The sequence below is a fragment of the Phyllostomus discolor genome, chromosome 12 (assembly GCF_004126475.2).
Source record: "Phyllostomus discolor isolate MPI-MPIP mPhyDis1 chromosome 12, mPhyDis1.pri.v3, whole genome shotgun sequence".
Taxonomy (NCBI): domain Eukaryota; kingdom Metazoa; phylum Chordata; class Mammalia; order Chiroptera; family Phyllostomidae; genus Phyllostomus; species Phyllostomus discolor.
Window position 1 is genome coordinate 38,171,857 of NC_040914.2, and position 20,164 is coordinate 38,192,020.

At 41.9% G+C, this 20,164-nt stretch overlaps 1 long non-coding RNA gene across 2 annotated transcripts in view; it reads right to left on the reverse strand.

The window, feature by feature from the left end:
• The window catches only part of LOC118497720, a 320,085-nt gene that overhangs the window by 128,900 nt on the left and 171,021 nt on the right, over positions 1–20,164 (reverse strand). For both annotated transcript variants that reach the window (XR_004900242.1, XR_004900241.1), the window contains exon 2: positions 12,544–12,653. This is a non-coding gene — a long non-coding RNA (uncharacterized LOC118497720). The remainder of the gene's footprint in view (positions 1–12,543; positions 12,654–20,164) is intronic.

Consider the following 20,164-nt stretch of genomic DNA (forward strand, 5'->3'; position numbering starts at 1 on the left):
ATCTGCCCTCAGCCCAGACTTGGTGGCCCCAGCTAAATTTAGATGCATTAATACCATGTGCCGGGAACGGATGGTGCAAAAGGGCTCAGCCTCATCTCCCCCCACCCCCCAGCCCTGCCTTGTTACCTCTGACAACCACTCTAGGCTACGAAGAGACCTGTGTCACTTCCACTCAGCTCCAGCCCAGCAACTAAGTACTTTCTTACGGGGAACATCAATCTTGGATGCCAAAGCCTGACGATTTGCATTGCAAATCGCCGACCACAGTGACATTTCACCACTGGGAGCAGAACCTGAGCCATCCTCCCCGGTTAGAGCTACAGGGGGAGAAATCCACTTTGTAGTCAAATTGAGTGCAGAGGGAAGGCAAGAAGGGGGAGGGCAGAGAGTGTTCGACTGCCCTTTCGCGTGGCACACAGGATACTGATTTTTAAAACACCAGCTCGCCATTCTTTTCAAACCATGAGCCAACCATCCCTTCCAGTACTGGAACAGGCCCTACCCATCCAGCTTCCAACCCGTACCCAACCCCTGGGCTATGCATCATCTTTTCCTGACCCATGGCTTCTGTAACTTCCCCCCACCCCCCATGTCTTAGGTGCCATTCAGATCTCTTACTACTTTGATCCTTTAGGTTTTAAATCTTAAACAAGAACTTGTCTACGTATAGTCTATGAAAGCCAATCAGGTACTATGACACATTTCCAAAAAAAAAAGGACATTTGTATCCACAAGGACTGCATATGTGTTTGACAACAAGCATTCAGTGTTGCCTGGGGTAGCCTGAAAGTTCAGTGGAGAAATAAACACTCGGTTCCTGCTGAGGGCAGCACCCTGAGCTTCCTCTGCTGGCCCAGAGAGCATGGTTCAGCTACAGGGTGCTGAAGGAAGCTACTGAGTTAGGGTGATGGGCTGATGAAAAAGACACTTTAAAAGGGGGAGAGAGAAGGTTGTTGGAGTCCAGGCCAGATTAGGAAGGCTCTCACACACCATGTGAACAAGCCTGACGTTTTCTCTACGTAACGCTCTATAACACAACGAGACAGGGCGAGCAGGAAAGTTCGTGGCTCACAAGGAAATGAATTATAGGCTCACAAACCAGGGGTCATCAATGTTTCCCCCCAACTACAGGGTTGATCCGAAGAGACTCGGCCTGCCAGTGGCTTTCAGGTTTGGGGTGCCCACATCTATCTAGGCAAGCTGCGTCTATCATCCCCACACCTCTGAACTTTTCCCAAAGTAATGGCACCATTTAGCCTTGATGTTTCTCCGGAGCCTATCGTGACCCCTCGGGACTGCAGAGCGGAGCAGGAAATACCCCACAGGCAGGCCTGTCTGGCACGATTTCCAGACTTTGCGAGAGAATCTCCAACACTTTGATTTCTCAGGGAAATACAGTATTTCTCCCGCTGCTCCAAGTTAGGACTTTATCTTCAAGTAACTATAAACAAACACGGTTTTGGCAATCGCCACTGGGAAAAAATAATGCTGATGGAGTTATTGAAAATTCCACTTCTGCTCAGCCTCTCCCCCCTCAGGATCTCACAGCTGGTTCATGTTCCCTCGCATTCTTCGGGTGTGCTGCATGCTGCTCGGCTTGAAAGGGGTGAAGCGGAGATTCTGCTGTCTTTGGAGCATGGCTTTCTGTCTCCAGAAACTCTGCTTTAAGCATGAAAACTTTCAGTGCCCAATGTACCAGCCCCTCTGCATCTAAAGCAGCGACAGCGTCCCCAGGGCCACCGAGCAAACGGTGTTGCGCTTTCTGCAATTAATGAAACACATTAATATCATTACACTTTGCTCCGCTTCTTTCCCCAAATTTTTAAATAAGGTTTCCAGGCAGCTCAGCTCTGGGCTGCGAAGCCAGAGGAATGATATGGAATAAAAGGGGACATAAGTGAGCTATATTTTATCCTAAGGGGGAAAGCCATTTTATGGCGTTTTTAGTTCTGTGTGCCCTTTCTTGATGAATTGTGTTGACCCAAGATTAAATTGGCTTAGTACACTCACTTTTCTTAAAGACACAACATGCTAATTTGCTTTTATATTAAACATTTAATTTAATTTAATTTAATTTATTTGCTTGATTCTGGGCCTATTCTGGAAAATATTTCCCTTATATCTCGGGAAATGTAAACTCCAATTTTGGTAGCATCAGAAGGCAATAAAAAAGACTAGTAAGATCAATGACAATATTCTAATACTAGTACAAACACATAGGAGATTCAAATTTTATACATGCATAAAAATTGGGGAATACCTTAAAATGTCAATTCTATAGTGTTATCCATAGATAAACAGATTAATGATCTGATTTAATTCAGTTATGCCTTTTGTATAGGTTTAAATTTTTGTAATGGAAGCTTCTCTTACTTTTGAAGTTAGAAAAAGTAATATATATGGATATAACATTTTAAATATATATAACTTGAAGTTATATATATATATATATAAATATAAATATATATATATATATATATATATTGCCTTGATCCGAAAACTGAATTCGGGCAACTATAGATACAGATAGCCATAAAATTCATCTTCCGATTATTCTGAATATTGAAGAGATTATTTTACACACCCGTGGACTTTTTATTGTGAACCTACTGTGTGCTAAGTGCCGCACTGGAAGAATGGGCATAATTTCAAATATCTACTTAATGTGCAGGCACACACACAAGGAAGGCATAATTTGAATGTCCCCTCAGTAGATTTACCTATCTAATTATGCTTTCCTTAAGCCAATATTAAAATTAGTTAGCACTCCCTAAGCACAAACCCACTAATGGTGGGGAGAGTGGCTTTGGAGTAGAAGTTAGCTCAGGGCATTAGCAGTTCAAGCTCCTCCGACTCTTTTCAACATCAAAAGGGCTGGAGCCAGCCCTCTCTTGCAGAAAGTGTTGAGATGATTTACTGCCCCGCTAATTCCCCCTGTGTTGTGCTGTAAGCATCAGACCCTGGGCTGTGAGAAATGATGTCTTTCAGATGGGAAGTCAAGATGGTCATTAATGCTCTGTTCCACCAGGGCAGGACACTGGGTAATTCTAATGATCCTGGCAGCATTCCAAGCTCCGGAGCCATGTGCTACCTCTCTTGAACACGGCCCTGAAATTTCAGCTGAGAAGCTGCTTTTTGGTTGCCATCTAGATGGAGGACGTCGGACAGCTGCTAGACAGTTGCCCTGCCGCACCACAGACAGGACTGATTTCGGTGATAATGCCGTCAGAACCATTACTTTGGCTTTAGATTTCATTAGTTGGATTTACAGTTCAGACAGGCTCGTTTCAAGGGGGATCAGAACTATGAAATGGCTAATAGTGCTGACTGCGGCCGTTGTGCTGCGGTGGCAGTTGGACGGGTTTGGAAATGGCTTTGTCAGTAGTTATCTTGATTTTGATTTAGTTTGGCTTAAGTGCGGCTAATGCTGTTTTCCTTTGGTCCAGTACTTTAAAGCTGAAGAGAACTATCTTCTGATGGTTGCAGTAGGTTCTGCCTTCCTCGGAGAGCTACCCAAATTGAGGCTCCAAGTGTTCGAGACCACATGGGAAGTCAGAGAGTCTGATTCCTTCCCCATTGTGCCAACTCCCATTAAAACATGATTTCCGGAGGGCTTGGAACAGTCTGTCCCACTCACCAGGCACCTAGAACCCCCTCAGGACGTAACAAGCCCTAATGAATATTTGACTTAATGAGTGCAAAGGAGTTGAGTTTGAAACTCATGTCTCCCACTCAACTAGGATTTTTCAACTTGGAACATATTCTAGAAACCCATTTTCTGGGCTCTTCCATCCTAACATTCTAATTTTTTAAACGATTCTATAAACAAAACAACATAAGCATACTCTGCACTGTCGAGAAATTAAATTCCGCCATTCAATCTCAGCGCTGTAATTTGCATTTTTTTGTTTTGGATGTATTAAACCAACATGAAGGCCAAATTACATCTGAGTTTATTATTTAAACAAAAGTGTGTCAAGGATGAATGCCATATTCCCCTTGGAGACAGACACGCTGATTGGATGGCGGTTTCATGTTTAACAGCATGCGCCAGTGTACTAGCGGTAGGAGCGAAGCTAAAAAGACAATGAAGAAATTTCTGTCCCCAGTTTCAGCAACAATTGAATGAGATGCCCATTTAATGCGGTTATCAGTAATGCAGTAAGGCCAACACTCTGTCGTCGTGAATGAGACAGCCTTACAGACACAGCAACTGATTCATTAACGTTGGTGTTCGCAGATGGCTTACAGGCTGAGACTGGATAAGATCTGAATCTCGGTAACCCCAGAGCAGTAAACAGAGTCTTCCAGGAATAATTTTCTATATACTACCTATATTGATATAGGACATAAAAATCAATGATGACAATGGGGAAGTTGAAACACAGAGATAAATTTAGTGCAGAAACACATCTGAGATGACATGTTTCTACTAGGAACCTCAACCTTACAGTTTTAGAAAAATGAAATAATCCACCATATTCAAAGTAATGGTTTACTGAGTGCATTTAATTTATGAATTAGCTTAGAATTTTGAGGTGTAAAGGAATTAGAAGCATGAAATTGTGTACTTAGTTCTTTTTTATTTTTATGTATTTAAGTAATATATATAAAATGATGACTGAAGTCTGTGCTATATCCTGTGGATTCTTTTCCTCAATGATTTGTACACATATATTTATAGAGAGGTAATTTAAAAAATGAACACTCTCTATATATTATATACATATATTTTATATATACTATATCTGTTATTTAATTCATATATTATATATTGAATGTATATAATGCACATTTCTTTAATGAATTATAACTATATAGTTGCAAATTTTCCTGAAAGGATTTATTGCATCATTGCTATTATTTGAAAACTATAAATGTACTTGTATATGTGCATACAAAAAATCAGTCTCAATCAAAGGAAATACTAGACTTGCAAAAGCATAAAAACAAAAACTAGGATGTCAAATTAACATTAAAATCTTGAAAACAGCATCCCTATATTTTTTCTTTTAAGTTTCTGTTTTTCTTTAACTGACAGTATTTCAAATATAAAAAAAGTATGAGAATTACTTTAATGTTGTATTATTATATTCATGCCTACTATTTTTAAATATATGGCTCTATGTTTCACTTCTGAAGGGATTATTTTTATTGGGATATAATTGACATACAATATCCTATTAGTTTCAGGTGTACAGCACAGTGATTCAATATTTATACATATTAGCTAAGATCCTTCAATAAGCCCACTGATCATATTACCATACAAAGTTATCACAATATTATTGACTATATTCCCTATGCTGTACTTCACAGCCTCTGACTTATTTATAACTGAAAGTTGGTGAAGGATATTTTGAGACGTTAAATGTATATTAAAAATCCATAGCATTTTCAGAACATTATTCACTTAAAACATTTCCATAAGCACACAACAATGTTTTGAAGAACACTTGGAAACTTTGGTGAAAACTAGTAGATAGTTATTGTACATAGTTCAATCAAAAGTATAAACAAAAGATTTTTTTAAGTTTTTAATCCCACCAACTAAGATAAAGATACTGTTCAATGTTTAGGGAACATCCTTTTGCCTTACGCACATTTTTACATCTCATATACATTATAGACATGTTATACATTTATAATATGTATCTTCTTCTTGAAGACTTTTTTAACCAGAGACCATATATGTACTAACAGTGACTCTAGCAAATGAATCAACCGAATGAAGCCAATAACATCTGTTTGACCATTGAAAAACACTAGGTAGAACACATAGATTATGCAATTGATTATTATAATTAGATTTAACAATAAAGAAACAATTTTTATGGGATAAAGGAATTAGCAATACCTTTAAACAAGTGAATTATAACGTCAGTTTTTCCCACTGGACCTCACATATGTCGAACAATTACTGTGTTCTACTTTTAAAACCCTGAATCTATAATAAGGTAAAAGGTAGAAGGGTGTTCTTACGTTATTCATTTGAGAAGCTGCAGTGAACTATATTATTTGATAGTATCTCCAAATTAACTGAGAAGTCTTTTAGGGGTATTCTTAATAAAGCTGGCCAATTTTTAATTCAGATTGACACTCAGAAGATACAGGCATAATTGCTATTGGTTCAGAATCTGAAGATAATCTGATATCAATCCTTGGCATTAGTTCAAGCATAGTAATACCTCATTAATTTAGACTTCTTCATTTGAAGTTCATGGCAATTTAAACAAGGTACACTGTTCTTCACTATTGAGGAAAAAAAGTTTCCAGCTGGGAGAAAAATAATCCCAATAAGATTAAGATCATAGGACTACAATACGAAGTATCCCATTGAACAAAACATTATAAAAGCATTCTTTTTTTATACTTTCCTGTTTGAATTATTTGCAGTAAGTATATTTTTACCACATTTTTAAATGTTCCTCAAAACATTGTTTTGTGCTTATTGAAACACTTTAAGTGAATGTTTCACAAATGCCATTAATTTTAAATACATGTTTGATTTCTCAGAATGTCCTCCCGTGCACAGAAAAGAAGGGCAGTAAGCAGTGCACACTGATAACAAGGTCATGCTCAGTGACAATGTTCATGGCCATTACCATCTGATATGCATCTTACACAGACGATTTATTGAGACTTGTTTAGCACACATATCCTATTACAGCCTATGGAAGTACCAAAAATGTACTGAGATTTGGGGGAAATTAAAATGTTTGCATATTAAAAATATTCCAGTTTTCCCTGGATGAGTGAGGTAGTACAAGCTAAGAGTCTGTCATTTCTGACAATGGTGTCCTCCCCAAGCAAAGCTCTCATGGATCTGTCTCTTGATTTGGGCCAACACTGAGAAGAGTGAAACACTTTGCAAGGTTTATTTGGACACTGAAACTCCTGTAAAAAATGTATATCTTGAAAGGGATAGCAAACAAATAAGCTCAGGCTTTGTAAAATTTGCAATAATGGTTCTGTTTTCATTCTCTGCCCTAAAAATGTCTTGGAATATCATTTCTGGGGAAAAATTGGTTTTTCAGAGTGCGGCATGAACCAACAAAATTCCCATTTGGGGGGGATAAACAAGTCCCAACTGACCCTCCTATAAAACTAACTACTTTAATTAAAGCTTCGAAAGCAGTCCTTTTTGTCTCTTTTAACTTCTACCAACAGCTTTAGGATTAGAAAAGAAGAGGTCATTTAGCAGAAATCCAAAGGTTGAAGTCCTTCAGTTGACTCTATTTGTATTTTTGCTTAAAGTTTGGTCATGTTTTCTTGAGCTCACACTGATCTTTGTGGGAGAGCCAGGAGTTAGAATAAACAAACTTAAAAATAAAGGTTAATTCCAAAATGATCTCTAGAACACATAGTACAATCTCCCGAATAACATGCAAACAAAATGTTCTAAGTGGTATTTGAGCGCCGTGGTTAGACGTAACAGACAGACGACAAGATAGGATGCTCTGAGTTGAGAGTATCCAAGGAGAACACACATGTGCTGTTTCAGAGCGCATCCCCGTAAATCCCACAGAGAAGCAAGTGCATGCGGTCCTAGGGTTACTCCCTGTCCTGCTAACCTATCTCTGAAACAGTGAGGTAGGTTAAGTAAGTGCCCAAAGACCAGGAGTTCTTATCTGCTGCATAGAATATTAGCAAGTCCATTTGGTGTGCGTACCATACAAGGATTCATTAATTACTGTTTGCAAAGCACAGCAAGGATGAAAAGCTCTAATCATTAATGATAACTGATTTCACATTCTCCAGCAAGGCCTGCAGTGATTTCTGCACAGAAAGAATGATAGAAATGAGCTTCCACATCGCATCAACACATCACTTAAAAGATGACTCTTCAATGGATTAAATAGAATACGAAATTGGGAACTGAGAGATAAGAGAGTTTACAATGGTATTAATAAGATACATGAGGCATTTAAATGACTGACAAATAAGAGAGAAGCACACACACAGTTTACATACGTCCCTGGGCAAGTGACGTTTATTTGATCAAATAATTTAAGAAATAAGATTTCTATGCCATTCGACCCTAAGGACTTTGGATAATCAGTCAGTGTCACCACATTAACATTGACTTAATATTTTAAAAGCTGTCCACAAAGGAAATACTGGCACTACCTAGTTGTTAACAGACTAGACTTTCCTTTACAAAATAACTAGTATTGGCTTTATTTTGTTTGACGTCATAAATGTTCAGTCCGAAGATAAGATATGCCCTAAGCTTCAACCAGAGTAGTGACTTTTTGTAAACTGTCCTATCATTATCCACTTTGATAAGCATTTAAAACAAATAAGCAAACCTATTAATGTGATAGAAATGTATGGAGTTCACCTGCTTGCTACAGAAGGAAAAGAAAAGAAACTGGAGTAGAAGAAGTGTATGTCTGAGATTCACTTACCAGTCTGCAGCCTAAGAAGCACTAAAGGAAAAATTTATGTGTGTATATATATATATATATATATACACACATATATGTAAAAATATATATACGTAAAAATATATATGTATCTCACCACGTTGAGTGACAAAACGGTAGCTGTCATAATGTGCCAGTTAACATGTCCAATACGAGCTGATGGTTGAGTGTCCCCCAGGACCAGAAGACAGAAACATGACAAAGAACAAAGAACTTGGATCAATAATGCTTGGGGAAATAAGACAGAGAAGGTTATTTACTTGCATTGATCCGCTGCTGCCGTCGCGTAAACTTGGCCTGTTTTTCTTTTGTTAACCTTTAAGCCTGAGTATACTCAGAGGCGACGGGGGAGCCAACTAACAGGTGTAGATTAAGGATCGAAGGAGGTCACCGTACCTCTGTCACCACCAGGCACCCATGTAACAACATCCCTGAAGAAATTTAAACATCAATAGCCATAATAAGGGCAAATTTATCAAGCCCAGCCAGCTCTAGCTGGGAGCCTGCCTGTGTCCAGCCGCTTTGCCCTTGCTACAGCTCAATTGATTTGGACATTCTTTTACTAGAGTTGATTATCAATTGTGACATCGCAAATTTGTTAGCTCCCAAGTGCTGAGCACATGGTGGCTAGTGGTGTCTCGGAAGTGGAAACACCTGGACTTAACTCGCCCCTCAAGAGTGAAAAGAGAGGAGGGGACCATCTTGCTGTCAGAAGCACAGGCCACGGGAGCTGCCGCCCTTCGCCTGCAGCCCCGGCTGCTCCTGGAGAAGGAGAGAGAGGGAAGCAGCAGGAAGGCTGGCTCTCTGAGTCGAAAAGACTTGGGGAGTGGAGGGGGGTAAATGTCTAACTGAAGGACCCGTTCGGAAGCCAGATCGCTAAGCTCTTACTTATGCTCTTTCCCTCTAAATTGAAAGTCTTCACACATCCATCCCCACTTACCAAAACCAGACCTCAAGGAACAGTCTGGAAGCTACTTGCTCTGAAATCCGCGATGTAAAGGTGGGTCTTCTCTATCTCACTACTCTGGATAACACTTATTCTTTCAATTTCCCTTTTCTTCCCTATTAGATAACAACCCACTAGAAGTCGAAGGTTGGCTTACATAGTTCCCTGTCACCAAGATCACCTGCCACAACCGTGCAAACGGCAGGCGTATTTAATAAAGCTCGCTGGAGAATGAGTGAATAAATGAATGAAGAGAAACACTCATTCAAGTGGAGATAAGAATTCCTGACTGTGTGATTCCATAATCAATATCAGCACATTTCCAAGACAACTAACCAGTCCATGGACTACAGTTAGATGTCCCTTGGGGAGCAATGTTCCCACACCTAGTACGTCTCACTTCCTTTCCTCAGCTGCACCCCTAGGCCTCTCTTCCAGGTCATGGGGCACCCATGACTGCCAGTGATTGTCGTAACTAGACATCCATCATTTACACTTTAGTGTAACTCAGGGGTCTGTCTCTCAAAGGTATGTGCATTTGTTAACAATGTGTTAAGAATGTTTGCCTCTGCATTCATGAGGGTATTGGTTTATATGTTTTGGTTTGGGGATTAGGGTAATGCTGCCTTAACTGACTTTTATAAATAAAGCTATTAGTAATGAAGTAACTGACAGTCCTTGTATGAAGCCTTATATCCATAGTTTCTTTGGGTTTATAAAGAAATTTCATATATAATAGCCTGTGTCTTAGTCTGTTTGGACTGCTGTAACAAAAATACTATAGACGGGGTGGCCTTATAAACAACAGAAACTTATTTCTCATAGCTGTAGAGTCTGGGAAGTCCAAGATTAAGGCTTTCCCTATGTTATCACGTGATGGAAAGGGCTAGGAAGCTCTGTAGTCTCTCTCATCATGGCACTGATCTCATACATGAGGCCTCCACCCTGATGGCCTAATCACTTCCCAAGGGCCCCACCTCCTAGTCTATCACACTGGGGGTTAGGGTCGCAACACGTGAATTTTGCAGGAGACACATGCAGTCTCTAGCATCTGGCTGGTAGGTACAGCCACCAAGTGATGTAAGCAGAGCGGATGTGAGTACCTTCGCACCACTCTCAAGGAAGCTGAGCCTCCCAGAGGTTAACGATCAACCCAAGGTCACCCAGCTACACAGTGGATCGCTGGGACTGGAACCTGCAGCCTCTGCCTCTCCACTCTGCACTGGTGCATACCCTCAGTTTTTAACCTCTATCCTCTTTGTGCTCTTTCAGGCAAAATAGGTATGCTGCTAGAAAAAGTGGGACGTATTCTGCAGAAGACTGTAGATGGAAGAAGGTGGGAAGCAGATGTGCATTAGAGAAAGTACAATTGCCGGTTGTTCTAAAACAGAGCTTCTCACCTGCTCTCCCGCCAGGCCCATAAGGCGGGTGGAACCCAGTTCAGGAAATGACCTCACAACACCCCATCCCACCGTGACCAGAAGGGATAAGTAGTTTACCGATTTATAACCATCCCAGCTTTCCAATGCATCATCAACCGTTTCCTGAAACGGGCTACAGTGGAACCTGTGTCGCTATAAAGTGACGATGATCAAGATGGGCCACAGAGCCAGAGGGGCCAGGCACAAAGGCCATTCTCGGCTCCACCCCCTCACAGTCCCCTCTGCGCGGAACAGCCCTCGTTAAGGCCTGCGGTGGCCTCCCTGAGAGGTGTCTGGAGAACAGGTCTCCTCAGCATTATGTCCTTTCCTGAACACATTGTTTTTTCAGCCCGCTCTTTTCGGGCATGGTATCTACATCAGGAAAACAAAATAAACTTTAAAAACCCAAACACCTCTCTAATGAGCACTAATTGGTGCCTCTGCTGATGAGATCTGCAGAAGGGCCAAGCTGGGAAGGGACCTCTGTGAACAGACCCCTTTTCCTGCTCACTGTGGTCCCCAAGGCGGCAGCAAGGGTCGGCGCCTGGGGACAGCTTGCCTTGCACTTCCCCCGCACATGCCGCCTCCCGCAGACAAAAGCTGCAGTGTCCCGTGTTGTTGCCATGGGCTTTCCTGAAAAGCTCCCTCGTCAAAGATGACAAGGAGCAGTCGTGAGCTCCTCCTTTTCACCAATGGCCCCAACAACATCCTCCAAAGGGCCGCTAACTCCTCCCCTTCACATGCACTTGAATTCCACCCACCTGAAAACCAGCTGCCATCTTTCTTCCGGTGGCAAAGAAAAGTTCATTCGTAATTACTACAGCGTTTGACAAAACACAGCATCGTTCATCATGTATAAATCCGTAACGCATCTGCTTTGGAAAGTTGAGCAACATGCACCGAAAACCACAAGGCTCCCCTCACCAACTCAACAATCCAGTTTCTAGGAGTTTCTCCTAAAGTAATAATTGCATAAGCCCCAAAACACATTCCCCACGGAACTTCTATAATAATAGAAAATTAGAAACAACTTAAATGTCCTCCCTAGAGGACCGCCTACCTGAGTATTTGTACACACATACAATGGTCTCTCATGCCATATGGAAACAATCATATTCACGATATAGTATCACATGAAACAAGCAGGTTAGGAGTGAGCACGCGTGGAAGGAGCTCATTCATAAAATACTGGAGACGAGAATGGGGAGATTTCTGTAACACTATTTCTCAAAGCATTGCCTGTCACTATCATTTCACTTCTCTGCATTGACCATATATGTTTATGAAATAAGGTACTTTCCACAAGAGTCAAAATGACCACATGACTGCTGGCCAGTGCAGACAGTAAAATGCTTTGATTCACTGGACAGCAGGAAGTTTGATGGTTAGACCCCACCTCTTGGAGATGGCTAGGTCCATTGCACCCATGAGAGAGCCAGATCCTGGGGTTCTCCCTGAACAGCTAACGCAGTGCTATCTGCATGTATATTCAGTACTGCCATTCTTACCAATCCCTCTACAGCTGCATTAGCGAAACAAGTGATAATATTCGGCTCCTGTCGGAGTATGTTCTCCTAGTGCACGGTTGCTGTGCGCTTGGGGACAAGCAGGCCTGCCTACGCCAAGGGCCTGGTGCCGTCTGACCCGCTCACTCGCATTGGCCGGTTGGCTGCTGGCACCTTTCCCAGCAGTCATTGCTCTCCAAGCACGACATCTATCATTGCTCCAGTCGAAAGATGGCACTTACCTGATGGGTGGGCAGAAGCGTCTTCTCTTACCATATGCTGGAAATTGTCAGGGGCTGTTCACGCCAAGACTGGTTCCTCTGAGTGCCAGGAAACAGGCCTTTCCCAAAGCCTGCCAAAAAAAATACAAATAAAAATTTTAAAAGAACCAATTTTCACATATCAAATTTCGTGTTGAGGAGTTGTATAACAAGCTCCACAGAGCAGAGGATTATGGACGTTTTTCTGGCATAGACACTCTAAACACAAAAAGAAGAGCAGTTCTCATTTGTGAAATGAGAAAGGGAATTTAAAAAAGTCTGACCTACATAAATATTCGGTGTAGACCTAGCGCCGTGCAGGGGTTGGAGGGGGCAGCTCACCTATCCAGTGTGACTTAATGAATGTTGAGCTGCCCCCTGGGTAGGGGGCAGCTTCGGGGCTTATCATCTGAGTCACTTGGGGGCTAAGGCATTGTCTGATGGAAGGTCCTGCTGAATCCTTATCTGTTCCTCTGGAGGACAGGGCCGCACTCGGCCATCGTCTCCGGTTATTGTAATCTGTGCCAATGAGGTGATTAAGTACAGCAGGTACATATGTTTGGATGACATCACACAGAACTGGGAAATGTTTGGGGCGGTTGCTGCAAAAAGAAAGCTGCTGAGCAGAAACCTCTGTGCAGTGGAGGAGTCAGACAAGGACCCAGGCTCTATGATGCTGAGGGGAGGTCTCCAAAGAGGGACTCAGAACAAAGGAAGGAGCCAGGGTCCTGTGAAAAACGAGATGGTGACACCAGCTGGGGCAGTTTGGGGCCTCAGGCTGGCAGGACCCCCTGAGCTACACTTGGGGACACTGTCAAAATAGAAAGGAGGGGCTGGGAGAGTGACAGGGAGACGCAGGATGAATCTTGAATTCCAGGGGCAAAGAGGTCAGCATGGAAGAGACGGACTGCCACCTGAGCAGAAAGTTCATGGGCCCTCGGCGATCGGAGGGAGATGCCAGCTGTGGCTGGGGTTGGGCAGCTCAAGGATTTACCAGGGCTCGAGTCAGGGAGCTCGCTGTGGCACCCTCTGGCAGGTGCTCCAGGGCAGATCGAGCTGCTTCAACACACCTGTCCCCCCTGCAGGCTGAGGCACCACAGCCAAATCCCTTCGAACTTAGAGCAGCTTCCTCCGATCTCCTTCAGTCGCCTGGGGTTTCTGCTCAGGAGTTTTCTGCGTGCTTTGTTTCCACCTGGCCACATCCTCCTCTGCCAACTTTGTGCAGGAGAGCACCAACCGTGTGGGAGGGTGAGCTGGCATAGGCTCATCTTTTAAATGTATTGCTAATTTCAAGTGTACGCTTTCCACACATACCTTCTTTTTTCAATGACAGCTGACATTCAATATAGTTTTATATTAGTTTCAGGCAGACAGCATAGTGGTTAGATAATTATATAATTTACGAATTGATCCCCCCGATAATTCTAGTGCCCACCTGGCATCATGCATAGTGATTACAATATGATTGACTGTATTTCCTATGCTGTACCTGACATCCCTGTGACTATTTTGTAACTCCCAATTTGTACTTCTTAGGGCATACTTTGACTCACTCGTTCATGCTTGCTTTGGTTCTTTCGTCATTGTCATAGGAAGGTCAAACTGGAGCCAGCGTCAAAGGCAAAACACTCTACAATAATAGCTCTAACCTTTTGGGGGAAGTAAGAAGCATTCCAAGGCCTCCGCTCTTATTCTGGGAAGCTTCAGATTTAATAATTCTTCTAACCTATTTTTGAAATATGTTTTCTACTCAGAAGTCATCAGGGGGAGAAAGTCAACGGCGAGGGCCATGTGTTCTGAGAGATCTGGTGTCAGGTTCCTTGAGTTCCTGTCCTGGCAGCTGGCCGCCTGGGTGTCTGGGCCTTTAGTTTTCTCATTCATACAAAGTGGGAAATAATAGGACACATCTCATCGATCAAGTGCATGGAAGACCATCATCTATAATTTGACTACACATTTTTCAGTCTAATTCACAGCAAAAGGCATTTAAGCAAAATCTAAAGACATTAGACATTAACAAAACACCAATATCAATATTATACCCTTGGTCCTTATAAATCAATAAGAAAATGAATCAAAAATGTGAACAGACAATTCACAAAAAAGTGTGTAAACAGTCCAAAAATCTACACAATACCGCAAAACATTTTAAAAAATCAAAAACACAATGAAAACATAATCACAGATTTTCCCTATCATGGTGGTGAAAAAGTCGATCACTTGAAGGTTGGCCAGTGAACTAGTAAACAAGTTGTCCTCAACAAGTCGGTGGAAATAAAAGTCACTGTGACTTTTTGAAGCAACGTCTTTGCAATTTTAAGCTATGTAGATTCGCATGCCCAGAATTCTTAATGCTCAGCAGCAGAAATATTTGTGTAAGTCCACGAAAAATAAATGTTTGTATTTGTGGCAAATTGTTTGCAATAGCGAAAGGAATGGAAAATAATCTAAATTTCACCAGCAGAGAAATATTTAATCAATTAGGATGCAGTGCCATAATAAACAGCCATTGAAACACTAATCTATGGTATGCAGTGAGACAGACATAAGTAGAGCAAGGACCATGGGCCAGGTACAGAAGGTCACCCGGACGGAAAGCCCCAGGTGTCTAGTGAGGACCTGCCCCTCCCACCCAAGGTGACCTTGCCTCCCCTGGCATGTCTCTAGTCACACCGTAGATCCCCTTGGAGGAGGAAGTAAGAGCCGGAGAGTGAACTCATGTGATTCCCATTCAGACCCTTTAGCTTTAACCCCCAGAGATAATTAACATCTAGGCCTCAGCTGTGTTTCGGCTCCAGACAAGCAGCAAAACCAGACAAGGGACACCATGGCTGGCATCAGGACCAGCTGCATAGGCTAATGACCCCCCTATCCTGGTGCCGACCAATCAGTAGAGACCACGACCCTGCAAGGACACATTTGGAAGACTGCTGAATGTTGGATTAAGATCTCCCTCTAGGACCTCCTGATGAATGCCCTCAAGACGGGGGACCCAGTGCAGCTCTCTGAATGAGACCTTCCTCATATTCTTCCTCCAGGCACATTTTCCTGGTCTCTCTGTCTCCGAAGATCCAACGGAGCTTTTTCTTTGTAACTCACTTCCTGAGCCTGTTTCTTCTACAGCTCACTTCTTCAGCTCTGCAATTTTCCAGATAAACTTCCTCTTATAGTTTGAGTCTTGGCTCTGAATTCTTTCTTAGTCAGAACTCAGGCACCAAGGTTGCTGAACCAAGGTCTGACTCCATTGTGCTAACACCCAGTCCTGTTTGCCACCAAGAGATCTTTATGTATTAACAGAAAACGCAAGTTGTAAAGTGGCTTTATTAAAATTTTGTTTTTGAACACTGCAAGTTTATGTGTGCCTCCTGCAAGTAGGAGTGGAATATGTGTGCATGTGTTTGTCAGACTTCAGAAGGATCAGAGAAGTACATGTGTCCAAGCTGATGTCCCAGAAACTTTGTGGGATCCAGAAACTGGGGGTGACTGAGCTGTTCGTTCAAAAGGCACCAGTGAGAGGTGCAAAAACATGGGTGTGAGCATCCTGAGAATCTGTGTTCGAAATTCAGCTTCACACCTGCCTGGCTACAGGAGATTTTGACAACTGCAACAACCTCAGTCTTCTTCTCGAATTCTTCTAATTCCTTGCAGATTGATCATAAGATTCTATAAAATGTTTGTAAATCATCTGTTGTACAATGTCCTCTCAGTCAATGCCTTTGTCATCTTTCATGTATCAAGGCACATGCTTACCTTAGTAACATTTCAGAGAGCAGAAAAAAAAAAGATTTATTTTTTGCTTTTGGTGGCAATAACTCATCATAGATCATGTCAGCATCTAATATCCTAATAAGAAGCTCTGATTATGAATTTCATTGATTAATTTAAGAAAATGAGGAAACTATTACTTCGCAGAAGTTGTTGATGGCACAAGCTTTTCAAAATTTTGAATCTTAAGAGGAAATGATTAGCTCTGTGGTGACAGTCACCAAAAGTGCCACTAAACAGGATGTATTAGAGGCTCTCTCAGTCTCTGAGGCACTCCTTGTTAGAGGTGTGCACAGGGAGGGAAAAAGCCTTCCCAAAGGTGGGGGCAAACTCATCTTCGTTAGTTTTGAATCTGAAAACACACTGATAAATGCATTTTTCCTTTTGGGAAAGGTGGTGTTAGAATGTTAGAAATCCAGGCCAAAGGATCACTTCAATACTCTCTTGAGGCAGAAACTTAATAATGAGAAAAATCTATTTTGTATTATTCAGCAAGTTTATTTCCACATGGAAAATTCTTCCCGCTTGCCCCATCCTCCTCCCCTGCCCCACCTAACGCTCAATTATATCCCTATTTACTCATACATACCTACATACACACATGCCACAAAAATGCTCTTTGATTTATAAATAAGTGGGCAGTTTTGCAAAAATGCAGAGAATATCTTTTGGTAAAATGAGCTTGAGGTCAGTTTTCGGGGTCCTTGGGTTTTTACATGCAATCTCGCCACATTTCCTCTCTCTGCTTTGCTTGTTTAACTTACTAGAAACTTGGGCACGGTTTTGCTGGTGTTGGCAGTTTCAAGGTATGGATTCGTGTAGGCTATTTACAAGATGCCAAGGGATGTCAAATCCGGAACATGTGATTTTTATCCCACGGTCCTTCTCTGACAGCAGAAATACTCTGTAGATTATCAGATCCATTCGCTGATATTTAACATCTTTTTTTTTAATGCACTCTGGGTTTTGGCTGTGATGAATTTTAATGTTTCTTCATGGTAAAATTGACCAAAAATCCTTTAAACGTTTACAGAGAGGACATTAGAGCTTTATAGTTTAATGCAAAGAAAGCCCTTTTCATTTACTTAAAAACCTCACAATGACTTTCCAGCCAAAGAAATTGAGCATTTTATTTATTTGTTTATTTACAAAGAGTACATGTGGATACTCTCGACATGATGCAGAGCTAATGAAGGCCTGGTCACGGTCATGGTCATTCTGGATTTGTCAGCACTGGTGTGGCTCAAGTTACCAGGGTGGTGCCCTGATGGTTCAGGATTCTCTCGTCCCATAAAACATCAGTATTGTTTTTCTAACCAAAGCACTCATGAATGCTGCTTTCATTTTTAGTGAGTATACAGAGTCATTACACGTGAGTAAAAATAAAACAAGAAAAGGGGTCTGTCATTTTCACAGTTGTTTGCATGCTGTTCAGATTTTCGTTTTCTCCTTTTTTTAGCTTGTTTGCTGAGAGGTATCACACTATTCATATTTCTTCTCTCAATCCATCCTAGTTTTTCTATTTGGGAGCAAGCATTTTACTCTGTCCTTCAAGGTTCTTTTGGTTGGTCTAATAATTAAATTGATATAAGGCTGGCTATCAGGAGAAACAAATTTAATTGCATAACCACGTAGGGTAACCCCGCATGCATAAGAGAGTCAGACACCCCACATACGTGAGAGGTTCTGAGACAGAAAGATAGAATGAGGTACGTCCTGAGTGGTAGGATAAGCTAAGGGGCCTGAGGCTTGAGAGCAATAGATGTTCAGTAATAAGATGTTTGCTTGGCCATCTGGACAGGTCATAAAAAGTTATTTCTAATAATAACCCTTATAAACAAGGCCCCAAATTTAAATTCTTGTTCTTTAGAGAGAGAGAAACAGGAACATCAATTTGTTGTTTCAGTTATTTATACATCTGGTTGATTTTTGTATGTGCCCTGACCGGGGGTTAAACCTGCAACCTTGGCATATCAGAACGCTTTAATCAAGCAAGCTACCTGGCCAGGGCCCCAAGTTCAATTCTTTAGGAGAGATATAAGTCTATCCTAGGCCTATAGGGTCTTGATTGCGCCTTCAGCTGAAAATAATCTGCGTGCAAAGTGGCACATCCTGGGGAGGCCTGTTACGAACCCCTTCACTCCAAAGCTCTGAACTCAGCACCATGAGTGCTTTCTGGTCACTCAACCAGGGCTGCAGCCAGGGCTTCCTTCCCAACTGGGAAGACAGTTAAAGTGTGCAACCATGACAGTGACAAGGCCACACTGGACTCTCAGTTCCCACACGACAGAGTCATGTGTAGCTCAAGCCCACTGTTCTGGGAGGCTGACACTCTCCCCTGCCTGCTACTACACCCTGTTCCTAGCCTCTGACTCCATTGTCTTGTCTGCAGCCCCTGCTCTGGCTGGTCATACCTGCTGAAGAGTATGGCCTTGACATCACCAGTCCCATCTGGCGGGTTGACAGTAAATATTTGAATGAATGCATGAGGTACTTCCAATGATCTGCCAATGCCACTGTTACCTGTATGCCCACCAGAGTAATGGAAGGCAGGCTCTCCACTCCGCTGCCCCAGACCAAGACTGCCCTGCAGTGGCCTTGCGCATTCCCTTGAATGTCTTCAACATGACAACGCTTTAAGGTTGGGCCCAGTTGCTCTGAGTTGCTACCTGAGCCTCTGAGAGTTAGCTGTTGGCAACCACCATCGAGACCGGTGTCCCCAAGGAAGACAGACAGTCTCACAGAACAGTAGCAATCAGGTGTGTCCACTTCTTGATTATAACAGAATAGGACGAACATCACCATTCGGTAATCATGTCTCAACATAGACACAAACAGGCCACTGTTTGGACATAAAATGTCCAAATATCTTCCTCTCTACTTCTTCTTCAGCAAGAACAACACCTCACTTTACATCTCCTAGACTAAAGTCAGAATGTCCAGTGGCTAAATTGCCCCTGCATCCTGCTAATGCCCCATTCACTACAGACTCCTGCCTTTCAAAACATTCCTCAAAATCCCTAATATAAATCCAACTCCTATCCCAAGTATTTCCTTCCAGAGAATGAGGCAGCTTATGTTAAAACATATATTAAATAAAATAATATAAATAATCCAAGATAAAAAATAGAAAGAAAGGAAAAAATGTTTCCACCCTATGGATTAATTTTTTGGCCATAAATAAACATCAAGTAAGAGTCTGATTTTCTTGGGAGTGAGGGAAAAACATGCGACAGAGACGTTTACGTGGCTATCACTATCTGAAAAAAAGAAAAGAAAAGAAAAGAGAAGAAAAGAACAGCACACTGGAATCCTCAGAGAAACAAAGATTTTCCTGGCAAAAAATTCTCAAAGACATTTCTCCCTTCAGACCTGCTCTGAATGAAGAGGAGCATTTTTGCTCCTCAGGTGAAAATCATCCCGTCACATAATCTGGGCCTTCCCATCAAATGGTACACTTTCGGTGGGGGCAAAAAGAGTGAACCGTGAACTTTGTGTACAGTGACTTGGTCCTTCAGAGGTCAAAGCTAGAAAAATAATTTTTCTCGAACTAATTTGAAAAACTTGGATTAATTTTGCCATACACCAATGGAATCCTTTCAGGAATTTTCACATCTTGTTCTTTCCTGGAAAGTTTTTTTTCATTATAGTTTTAAATATTAGTTTTGTGCTATTGTTCTTTTTTCTTCAGAGACTTGGATTTAGTAAATAATATTCCTTCCGTGGCCCACTCTCATTTTCACTGTTTTCTCTCCGACCCTGTTGTTTTCATTCTCTTGCTTGTTTTCCTACTTTTCTTCAGTGGCCCCTATTAAATGATCATTCGAATGTATCCTTC